Below are 10,085 nucleotides of genomic sequence, written 5' to 3'. Positions count from 1 at the left end.
AGCCTCTTGATGAAAGTGAAAGTGGAGAGTGAAAAAGTTGGCTTAAAGCTCAACATTCAGAAAATGAAGATCATGGCATCCAGTCCCATCACTTCATGGCAAATAGATGGGAAAACAGTGGAAACAGTGTCAGACTTTATTTTTGGGGGCTCCAAAATCACTGCAGATGGTGACTGCAGCCATGAAATTAAAAGACGCTTACTCCTTGGAAGGAAAGTTATGACCAACCTAGATAGCATATTCAAAAGCAGAGACATTACTTTGCCAACAAAGGTTCGTCTAGTCAAGGCTATGGTTTTTCCTGTGGTCATATATGGATGTGAGAGTTGGACTGTGAAGAAGGCTGAGCGCCAAAGAATTGATGCTTTTGAACTGTGGTGTTGGAGAAGACTCTTGAGAGTCCCTTGGGCTGCAAGGAGATCCAACCAGTTTCCATTCTGAAGGAGATCAGCCCTGGCATTTCTTTGGAAGGAATGATGCTGAAGCTGAGACTCCAGTACTTTGGTCACCTCATGTGAAGAGTTAACTCATTGGAAAAGACTCTGATGCTGGGAGGGATTGGGGGCAGAGGAGAAGGGGATGACAGAGGATGAGATGGCTGGATGGCATCACTGATTCGATGGACGTGAGTCTGAGTGAACTTCGGGAGTTGGTGATGGACAGGGAGGCCTGGCGTGCTGCGATTCATGGGGTCGCAAAGAGTCGGACACGACTGAGCGACTGAACTGAACTGAACTGAACTGATGTGTAAGTCACTGTTCTAGTCACCAGAGATCCTGTGTGGGAGGCACATAATGTTAATAGATAAGCACAACAAATAACTGAGTAACTAGAGATGAGATGATTTGGGATGATGATAAGTTCTACAGAGGTGTCACTGCATAGAGAAGAGGGTGGAGGAAATGACTAGATATGAAATAATCTGATCAGGGCTTCCGAAGTGGCTCAGTGGTAAAGAATTTGCTTGCAGAGCAGGAGCCACAGGAGACATGGGTTTGATCCCTGAGTTGGAAAGATCCCCTGGAGGAGGGCATGGCAACCCACTCCAGTATTCTTGCCTAAAGAATCCCATGGACAGAGAAGCCTGGTAAGCTACAGACCACAGGGTCCCAAAGAGTCAGACACGACTGAAGCGGCTTAGCGTGCAAGCCCGTGTCATCAGGGCTGGCAGGGTGGTGAGAGATGTAGAGAACTGCTGTGTGGGTTGGGCCTGGAAGGCTGAGGAAGATGTGGTCCTTCATCTTATGGATCTCCTGGTCTAGTTGGGGGTGTGGACAAAGAGAATGATGAAGAATAATACTTTAAGGGCTCTGATGGAATTGTGTAAAAGGGAGAGCTTAGAAGGGGGGAACTGGCTACATGAAGGTGGGGCAGGCAAGGCAAGAGTGTGATGCTACAACAGAAAGGAAAAGTGGAAGTCAAAGGATAAAGTTGGGGGTTTTTCCTGGCGATCCAATGGTTAAGATTTAACCTTCCAAGGCAGGGGATGCAACTTCAGTACCTGGTTGGGGAGCGAAGATCCCACATGCTTCATGGCCCCCCCAAAATACATAAAACAGAAGTAATATTGTAACAAATTTAATAAAGACTTAAAAAATGGTCCACATAAAAAAAATTCTTAAAACACACACATACACACAAAGGATAAAGTTGGCTGGAAAAGGGGAAGAAGGAAATTGTGCTAGGTGTTCATTTCTTTCTGGTAGTCATGTACGGATGTGAGAGTTGGACCATAAAGAAGGCTGAGCACTGAAGAATTGATGCTTTTGAACTGTGGTGCTGGAGAAGACTCTTGAGAGTTCCTTGGACTGTGAGGAGATCAAACTGGTCAATCCTAAAGGAAATCAACCCTGAATATTCATTGGAAGGACTGATGGTAAAGCTGAAACTCCAATAGTGTGGCCACCTGATGTGAAGAACTGACTCCTTGGAAAAAACACTGATGCTGGGAAAGATTGAAGGCAGGAGGAGAAGGGGCCAACAGAGGATGAGATGGTTGGATGGCGTTACTGACTCAGTGGACATAGTTAGAGCAAACTCCAGGAGATGGTGAGGGACAGAGAAGCCTAATGGGCTGCAGTCCATGGGCCTGTGAGTTGGACGTGACTTAGCAACTGAGCAACAACAACAAAGTCCCAGGCATTGTTCTAGGTGCTGGGGTCACAGGGGTGAACAACAGAGAAAAACTCCCAGCCCCCACCGGAACGTATATTCTAATGGGGGAGGGTAGGCATGAATATATAAACAAGTAAGATAACTTTGGATGGTGACAACTGTTATGAAGACAAAATGCGATAAGGTTGAAGGAAGAATTTGGGTGTGTTTGGAGAGCAGTGATGGGAAGGAGACTTGACAGGGTAGCTGGTGTAGGCCTCTGGAGGAGGAGACGTATGCTGAGATTGGATCACAGGATGGTCTGGGAGAAGGGGAGTTCTAGGTGGAGGCAACTACAAGTACAGAAGTCTTGAGGCAGGAGCAAGCCTGGCAAGTTTGAGGAACAGAAAAAAGGCCAGTGTGACTGGTGCCTGGTGAATAAGGGGAGAGTGGGTCTGTTCTATAAGGAGTCAGAGATGAAGCAACAAGGGAAGCAGAAAACACAGATATGAAGCCATTGTAGTGATTCAGATTAGAGAGGGTGGAGGCCTGACCTGGAGTGAGAGCTTTGGAGGTAGGGAAACATGGAAAAGCGACGATATTTTGAGTAATAGAACTATCACAATAGGGCTTCTGATTCCTGGCCCTTGAGGACTGAGAGATGGATTGAATCAAAGATGACATTGGCTTGAACAACTGGGTAGTTGGGCGTGGTTACCAAGATAGGAAAGACCAGGAAGGGAACTGGTTTTGTGGGAGAAATCAAGATTTTTCTTTGGATGCCTTTAGTATGAGATGTTAGTTGGACATCCACCCCTGGAGAGGAAGCATAAAGGCTTGAGGTATAAGAGTAGCAGACCCTTCTGGGAACCTGGGATCATTGTGGGGGAGAGCTGTGGTCAGGAGCACTGCAGTGCTGGCTGTGGGATGAGACAGCCGGGAAGAGGGACGTGACTGGAGGTGGAGAGACCACCGCCGTCTGTCTTGTTAGTCCAGGTGGGAAAAGGTGGGAGTCCTGAATCCATCTGGTATTAGTAACCTAGATTCATTTCCTCGCGCAATAGACTCCTTTGTGATTCCATTTCAGAAATCATGGCCATTTAGTGCAGAGGATGGCGTGACTTGGCTAGACAAAAATTCAGCAAGCATATAGGGAGCTCGTGTGCTGGGTCCATCTCTCTGCTAAGGCTTTCTGATACTTTATCTCATTTAACCCTCACCGAGATCCTACCGGGTAGGTTTAGCTCCTCCGCATATGCATGAATGAATTTGTTGCTGATGTTTTTGGTAGACTCAAAATGACACTGAATCAGTGACCTCTGAAGACATGTCTTGTTTGTCCTTGTTTGTCCTGGAGGTGGATTGTTCTTGCCTATGGAGGCTCTTCTACTTCTGGTCCTTAAATAGGGAAGCTTCTGAACTGTTATCACCCCCATTTCATAGAAGAGGAAACCGAGTCTCAGGAGGGCAATTGGCTTCCCAAAGCAGCACAGCCTGAGAATGGAGCCTCCATGGTCTTTCTCTCTCCTCAGCCCCTCCTTGCTCTTAATCACTGCACAGGGGGTTAGGTATCCAGAGAAAGAGAAGGCAGTGTTGATGCCTTGGAAGTCTCTGACCAGAAGGAAAGCCTGTGTGATCATCATGGACAGATCAGTGCTTCAGAAGGAAGAAAAAGTACGTACTGTGTGGAAACCCTCTTGTCTGACACACGGGATAAGGGGAATAGGCCATTTTATTTAAGCAGAAAGCAAAGAATCATTACAATGAAACATACATAATTTTATTGTTCATAAAAAGCGTTCAAATATACATTGATTTATTGAGAACTTTTTCTTCACAGATGAGCCACTGATGGGCATCAGTGCTGCTCAGTCTTTTTATTTTAAATGCAACGCACCTTGATCTTTCCAAAGTATTTGATTTAACTTTCACAGAAACAAGAAAAAATTTTTTTGAACTTATGGTTAATTGACTTCTTTGATAATGAATTCCATTATGTAGTTATAGTAGGGAGTACAACAGGTAAAGACAGGTTAGGGAGCAAATACAGAGCACTCTTGCAAAAGGCATGATCCACCGGAAAGGAGGGCTTCCTACCCAGTGCCCTACCAGCCTTCAGAGCATCCAGGACCTCCACCGATAGACTCTATAGAGAGGATGGGGCATGTTACTTAATGTGGCAAATTGGTTAAGTGAGATTCAATTAAAAGATCTCCTACTGATAGAAATACATATACAGTGCATATTTGTATGCACCAGACACTTGAAGTGAATGAAGTACTTGTATGGAAATGATTTTGCTTTCTGTTTCTTCTGGGTCTACCATTTCCAAAGACTGGTTCTAATTTGAACTGGTTCAGTAGGATTTTAAAAACAACAACTTAGATTTTGTTTTCAGTGCAGTTAAAAAAAAATTAATATGTGGGTTGGGCTCAGAGTTCAGCCAATTAGTGTGTCCATTTTGGTTTGTGAGTCAGATTATCTTGGTCCACATTACTCACAGTGAGGAATGATTCAAAACCAGTGCTTTTTTCCTTCTAGCCCAGAGTCTAAAAATGCTTCAGGCCTCTTTTGTCCTGAGACATCCTTGTTCTAAGGAATCCTGAAGTTACATTTATCAGGGAACAAAAGTCATTTACAGGAAGAGACTGGCATGAAAACCCACTGTCTTATGATTCCGACACTAAAGTTGGTCTTTGTTTCTCTTCCCTTTGAGTTGTATCAGTATTGGCTGAACACATTTTTTTTTTTTGGCTACACTACATGGTCTGTGGGATCTTAGTTCCTCAACCAGGGATTGAACCCAGGTCCCCTGCATTTGAAGCATGGAGTCTTAACCACTGGACCATTGGGGAAGTCCCAGCTGAACACAGTTTGAATTCATTGAAAGCTGGTTACCTTAGGAACAGAAGACTTCTGGTTTAGTGCTTCTGGTTTAGTCACAAAGGAGCCTTGGAGCATTGTCTTCAGAACCTAAGGACAATTCCTTGGGTACCTGGTAGGGGAGGTCCAAGGACCACTCTTCCATGGCCTACCCTTTCTCCTGAGATCTGGGCACAAAGTCTGCCATTCAAAATGGAGATCCACTCAAACAGTGGCACACGCAGGCTACCGTGTGGTTTTCTTTGCTTCTTCCCATGGCTTCTTTTTCTAGGAACTTCCCTCCCAAAGAAAGGAAAGTTTGATAAAAGAAGAGTGAGTCCAGCGCTGGCTTCCTGGGTGTGCAACCAGTGATTCGGAAAAATGCTAATTATGTGTCATTGTCTGACAATGTTCTCAAGATGTCAAAAATCAGACGTCCCTGGTGGTCCAGTGGTTAAGACTCTGCCGTTCCACTGTAGGGGGAACAGGTTTGACCCCTGGTGGGGGAAGTTCTGCATGCAGCGTGGTATGGCCAAAAATAGAAAAAAACTCAATGCCATTTCTATATGTTAACAACATACTTGTGGAAAGCAAAAATGTTAAAAACACAATACTGTTTATTATTTTTAGAAAATGTCAAATGTCCTCCTAGCATGAGCAATGTGGTACTGAATGAAAGCTGAAGATATGGTATGAACTCATGTTTAGCTTAATGTGGTTGCAGGTGGATTTACGTCTATGTCTATGTCTACATCTATACGTATGCAGCCATATTATCTATCTACATGTATGTATATATAGAGACATGGTGCATACCTGGGTTAGTATATGCACTTATATTTCCAAACTCTGTCTACTGAGTGGGCCTGGAAGCAATGAGCACAGCCTGTGCCCAGACTTTGGTTTCTAATATCATCCTCCCATAAAAGGAACAGGATTTCTTGGAGAAATGGCAGGTTGTAGGGCTGGGAAGGGAATATGCAAAATGAACATGGGGCATCATATAGTGCCAGAGATAAAAGAAATATTCAAGAGGCAAAGCAAGAGGGTATGTTCAAGGGACATAGGAGCAAACTGCAAGAGCTCCCAATAGACAAAGCTGGAACAATTTGAGCAACAAAATGAATAGTGTAGTCTCGAATTATAACCCAAAGTTGTTGTTGTTCAGTCACTACATTGTGTCCGACTCTGCCACCCCATGGACTGTATCCCACCAGTCTCCTCTGTCCCTGGAATTCTCCAGGCAAGAATACTGGAGTGGGTTGTCATTCTCTTCTCCAGGGCATCTTCCTGACCCAGGGATCAAACCCTGGTCTCCCACACTGCAGGCAGATTCTTTACCATCCAAGCCACCAGGGAAGCCCATCTTAGTTCACAAGTTGTGACAAATGTACCATATAAATGATATATTTTGAAAACTGGGAGGATGATATATGGGAACTAATATAATTTTACGTTTCTGTAAACCTAAAACTTACAAAAGAAAAAGTTTGCTCTGAAACCCTCCTATCCCCCAGCCACTTTCCTCTCTCTTGACCCTCTCTCTCTTTAAACATCCTGGTCATCACCGTGAGTCCTGGTCATGTAAGAAATTGTAGTGACACAGACAGGCAGCCTTGACTCTGTCTGAGCTCAGTGAGGCAGTTCTTACCATTGGTATGGAGAGGTGAATACCATTTCCCAGCACTGTCGTTTCTTGGCTTATCTAGCTTCTGGGTGCTTATCTGAGGCATTTTTATTGGCTGTAGTGTGATCTGAGAAATAGTTCGCTGCCTGGAGGAGTCCTGGGCATCGCTCTTTTGCTGCTGAAGGAGCCAGACTCTGCACCACTGACACAGGAACACAGTGTCCTGATTGGGCTGATGCCCTCCTGAGGGCAGCCTGGGTATCCCTTTCTGCTTTAGCATCTCTCTCCGTGTATGTGATAAAAGCTCTGTCTCATCTTCTGGATCATTATTCTCATCTTTTTCTTCTTAATCTTTACTTTTAAACACCTTCCTTAGATTTATAGGAATTGATTATATGACTATGTGGTGTGCCAAGAGGGGCAGAGCATAAATTTTCTTTTTAAGAATAAGAAGCTGGTAGAAGCATTTTGTCCAGGGAGGAGTCTCTTGATGGCCTCTCATCAAGGCCTCTCAACAAATGGCCTTTCATAGGTAAAATAGATAACTTACAGTTCCAGGACCGGTCCATATGGCACTTCAGTGAATATTAGTGGAAGGTGCCCTCTCTAGGCAGCTGCAGTCCTAGGGCTGGATTTCAGGTCCCAAACATTCCCTCTGTCAGGCAGCCTTGTGCAGTAGACAACATACACAACCATTCACTGAGTCCCTAAAATGTATGGTAGGCAGCAACCCATTGCCATGAGGGAAGAGGATAATTACTGTTCAGGATAATCCCTTCTTATGCAGGTACCTGGGGACAGGGTATGAATTGTCTCAGGAGTCTTCTGGAAGAAATGGGATGGAAACTCACAACAAATGGAGTGCTAGTGTTGGCTCCTATTGGTTCACGGGAGCCAATTATTAATTTTTCACAAATTTGATGAGCTGGTTGTTAATCACAGTCACTGTTAAAAATTATATCATGTAAATCTACAGTTAAATTGGGGCTTCCCTGGTGGCTCAGTGGTAAAGAATTTGCCTGCCAATGCAGGAGACATGGGTCCAATCCCTGATCCAGGAAGATCTCCTGGAGAAGGAAATGGCAACCTACTCCAGGATTCTTGCCTGGGAAATCCCATGGACAGAGGAGCCTGACAGGGCTACAGTCTATAGACTTGCAAAGAGTCAGACACCACTTAGTGGCTGAGCAACAACAAAAATTATGTTGATAACAAGTGTAATAGATACACTTGTCACATGGTTCTAAGTCACTTTGTGGGAAGGGACACCAAATCCTCTAAGAGAAACTCAACACTGAGAAGAGGGAGGGCGGGCTGTTCTGGGACTGTGCTTGGATGCTATCACCCCCCAACCTGACCTGGTCCCAGTCATATTGGGAACCCAGATGGTTCCACCTCTTAACCAGTGTGGATAAGAGGTGGAACCTCAGAGTTTGAATGTGGGGCTCTCCCACAAGAAAGACACTTGGAATCAGACCCAGACACCTTACCGTGGCCTATGGGTTCCTGTTCCTGCCTTGCTGACCACCCCGCACTCTGCCCTCACTCACAGAGCATCAATCATACTGGCCAGCCAAGGCTTTCCAGGTCACCCCTGCTCTTTCCCATGTTGTCTCAGGTTGCCCTCATCTGTCCTGGGTGCTGAATCTCCTTCACCTGAGATATGGGTTGTTGTTCAGTTGCTCAGTCATGTCCAACTCTTTACAACCCCATGAACTGCAGCACACCAGGCTTCCCTGTCCTTCACTATCTCCAGGAATTTGCTCAAACTCATGTCCGTTGAGTCAGTGATGCCATCCAACCATCTCATCCTCTGTCACTCCTTTCTCCTCCTGCCCTCAATCTTTCCCAGTATCAGGGTCTTCTTTTCTAATGAGTCGGCTCTTTGCATCAGGTGGCCAAAGTATTGGAGCTTCAGAGTCAGCATCAGTCCTTCCAATGAATATTCAAGGTTGATTTACTTTAGGATTGACTGGTTTGATCTCCTTGCAGTCCAAGGGACTCTCAAGAGTCTTCTCCAATACCACATGATATCAAAAACATCAATACAGGTGATTCTTTGTTATTACCTATGTCTTAATGTTCAATCCTTTCTCCTCTGAGAAGTAGGTCCCAGCTGCTACATTTAAAGTGGTTCCTTTCTCTGTCCCTCAAACCCAACCATCACTTCATTCCTTTAATTGTTGGTATCATAATCTGTGATTATTTTCTCTCTTGGTTTGTTTACTTGGGCTCTCTGGTGGCTCAGATGGCAAAGAATCTGTCTGCAATGTGGGAGACCTGGGTTTGATCCCTGGGTCAGTAAGATCCCCTGCAGAAGGGAATGGCAACCCACTCCAGTATTCTTGCTTGGAGAATTCCATGGGCAGAGAAGCCTAGCGGGTTACAGTCCATGGGGTCACAAAGAGTCGGTCATGACTGAGCAACTAACACTTTCACTTTGTTTACTTGGTAAATATGTGTCTACCCCTGGACAGGAAGCTCTCTGAGGGCAGAACCAGGTGTGACTTACTCACCTTTGCATCCTCACTGCCCAACACTGCACCCGGCTAGCGGGAGGTTCTCTGTTCCTACTCGTGTTACATGATTAGAATAGGAATGAGTCAGTTGCCTTGCCTTTGATGATTCTGAGTCTGGGTGAGGGAAGAGCCAAAATAAAGAAGAGAAAAATGACAAAGGGTGGTCTGCCTCGAGGCTGAGCCAGACCCCAGAGGTCTGGTTAGCTGGAGTCGCCAGGGCAGCAGATGGCAGTCTGTGGGTGTTGATGGAGGCGGGTAGTTTGCTCATTTGCTGTGATTAAGGCTCATGCAGGGTTCCAGCAGCCTGAGCTGGCTCTGGTCTCCTGAAAGGAGAAGAGATGGGAGGCCGGAGGAAGGTAAGAAGGCAAGTGGCCATTGCCGCTCAGAATAGTTCATGGAAAGGACTCCCTCCTCTGGGCCCCTCTCTCAGGGAAGATACCCTGTCCTCCCCTCCCTGTAGTTCTCCTGTTCGGTGAGGGGTGCATGGGGCTGAGGAGACACACTGACCTGCAGCTTGAAGCCCTTTCTCTAGACCTTGTCTTTGTTGGGGCCCTGAGACGGCTTCTAGGGAGGCACCAACCTCTCCCCAAGGTTCACGGCAGGGCCATGGACAGCACTTGGGTGTGTGGGCTGCACTGTTCCCACGGAAAGGGAAAATTGAGAAGGGAGGCTGGGACCCACAAAAATTGAGAGTGGGCCTGCATGAGGGACTCTAGAGCCCCTGGGAGGAGCAGCCAGGGGGCTGGAGCACATGCGGTGGGTTGTGGGACTCCCTTTGCTCCTCAGGGGGAACCTCAGCTTCTCCCCAGCTTCCCACAGGCAAGCGTCCCAAAGTCCACATCACCAACCAGCCGTGGCCAGGTGAGTCTCTGGGGGTGAACCTGTCAGGGCTCGGAAGGGAATTTCCTGGGGAAATGGGTGGCGAGTTACCCCATGCACCCATGGGACCTGCCTGCTCTTCCTGCAGCCCCAGAGGAGGGATT

Source organism: Bison bison, unplaced genomic scaffold (assembly GCF_000754665.1).
Source record: "Bison bison bison isolate TAMUID 2011002044 unplaced genomic scaffold, Bison_UMD1.0 scf7180017864108, whole genome shotgun sequence".
In the NCBI taxonomy this organism is placed as follows: Eukaryota; Metazoa; Chordata; class Mammalia; order Artiodactyla; family Bovidae; genus Bison; species Bison bison.
Note: the sequence above shows the minus strand (reverse complement) of the source record.